The following is a 2,551-nucleotide window of genomic DNA, read 5'->3' as shown; positions in this document are numbered from 1 at the left end:
ACGCATCTCCGGGGTATCAAAAGAAGGGTAACCAGGAAACGGATAGTGTGGTGGTACCGGCTGCTGTGGCTGAGTCTCAGCCATCCTCTCTCGCACTCGGCGTGGCCCTCTCCCAATCCTAGGTCGATCCTCCTCAGTCCACACGTTCTCCCCATTCCTCGGCTCAAGCATGACTCGGAGGATCTCCGGGTCGATGAAGTATGTCTGCCTCGCAAGACGCGCATCCCCCTCCTCCTCCTCGTCAGAATCGGCAGATATAACTGCCGCAGGTAAAGGCTCTGTCAGTGGGAGGTGCTCAGGAGCTGGTATCTTCATCAAACTCACTCCCCACACCCTCCACGCTAAAGTACCATCCTCCAAGGTTCTCAAACATTTTAGGTCGAGGAAGTAAGCTTTGTCTAAGGTAGGTACCGGGGTGGCTAACGGGGTGTAGACCGAAGAAGCCTCAAAGGAAGTTAGCTTCTCAGCTAAACTTGTGACAATGGCACCACAACTCACGATCCTAGTGTCAGATGAGGCCATCAAAGCTAGACTGGCACACATTATGGCGGGAGCACTAAAGATCACTATCTCAGTCTGCTCGGGGTTAAGGTACGCCATCAGAAGCATCAACTCATGTGAGTTCAACTTACTCACATCCGATCTCTCGTAGAGGAGGCACGACAAGGCCCGAAGAAAAATTTTCAAAGTGACATGTTGCACATCATTGATCAACATGTTACTAGCAGTGGGAGCTGATTTCCTGGTGATACAAGGCATAAGACTGCTAACCCGACACTCGGTCGGTATGTCACGAAGGGCTTCCTTGGCAGGCTTAGCCAAGCCAAGGTGAGAAGGAAACATGTCCATGGTCAAGATAAAGCTGGTATTCATGAGACGGAACTCCACAGTTTGTTCCACCGGCTCGTATTTAAACGAGCTCATGAACTCGAGGGTCAGAAAGGCATACGAATGCTTTCTTAGGCGATAAAGTCGGGTCAACCCCAAGGTCCCAAAGATGTGTCTTACATCGGTCTCAATACCCAGATCATCCACAAGGGTTGTGTCAATGCAGCGGGTTGGTCTCATCTTACGCATCTGTAAAGCCACAAACTTCTTTCTTTGTGTGAAATCAACAAATATCACAGACGGGTATTCGGGTACAGCCGAGTCTACTGGTCCACTCCCTTCCCCAATTTCAGGCTCAGAAGCTCTACCCCTCTTACTCTGTCTGGTCCCTACTATCGGTCTCGGCATCTGTTTCAGCATACAATTTAAATATACCACCACATATACACTAAAACATACAAAGCATACATGTTTGATCATAAAAGAATCATCTAAGTACACACTATCACCAACAAATCCAAAATTACAAGAAAATTTTCCAATTCTTATGAATTAGACGGTCTCTACAGCTGTAGAAATTTTGACATATTTAGCATGAATTAACTTAACCGTTACTACTTTTAGGACTCAAATCTTCAAAACATATTTATATACAACCCAAGTTCACAATAACATGAGACGAATTTCAGTTTGGGGCACTTTTAAGACGGAGTTTTAAGACAAATTTTGGGGTGAAAATCACAACAATCGACTCCATACATGATATATACGGCATAGATTACTCAATTTTCATCATTTTACATATAATAGACAACCAAAAGTCAATTCAATTTCTCAAACCCTAAAATTTTCGGTTCATATTACATCCAATTTAATTCGATTTTTGCATACTTGAAAACAATAATCATCAAAGTAAAGCATCTAGATCATATTGCAACAATTAGAAACAAGTTTTAACACATGTAAATCGATTTTTCAACACTTTCCATCATCCTATATGGTTCTATTGATTAAGAACATTAAAATAGAAGGAGCATTCATACCATTATCAATTAAGAAGTAAAAAGAACGAAATCAAGCAAGAAAATCACCAAATTGAAGCACCTCAATCACAAGAATCAAAGGGTTTGAGAGGGATTTGGGAATTAGGGTTTGCGGAAATAACCATTAAAACAAAATCAAAACTTACTAATTATCATTATTACCACACACAAGACTCACAAGTATTTGGGAAAACATTACCATCACCACATCATACCCACTATCAAGTACTATAAACGCTTCATCATTTCCACTACTTTCATACACATCTCTACTCAACCGTATACTTTCACCGTTTCCATCACCATCACATATACTAGCATCAACATAGACTTCAGCACAAACATTTATAGCATAACCATTACACACATTAGGCACATACTTTCCAACCTGACATTCCCATACCCGGTGACTGGCTTAAGCATAATGGAGCCATGATTTTGAAATGAAGGCGCCTACTTAACCAAAATCTAGCATCAGCTGGGGCTCCCAAGATACATACACCAGGTTCATTTTATTAGACTCTCTACGTTCATTAGGCTCATTCGTTACAGGTTCCAAAATCGTCGCTCTGATACCACTTTGTAACACCCCCATATACCAAGGAGCCTTAACAAGACCTTCCTTCGCATATAAAGGCGTTACCATCTCGGTTGCCCGAGGAAAGCAATCATCAAAAGTC

Source organism: Silene latifolia, chromosome Y, assembly GCF_048544455.1.
Source record: "Silene latifolia isolate original U9 population chromosome Y, ASM4854445v1, whole genome shotgun sequence".
NCBI classification, from domain to species: Eukaryota; Viridiplantae; Streptophyta; class Magnoliopsida; order Caryophyllales; family Caryophyllaceae; genus Silene; species Silene latifolia.
This window is presented reverse-complemented; position numbering follows the sequence as displayed.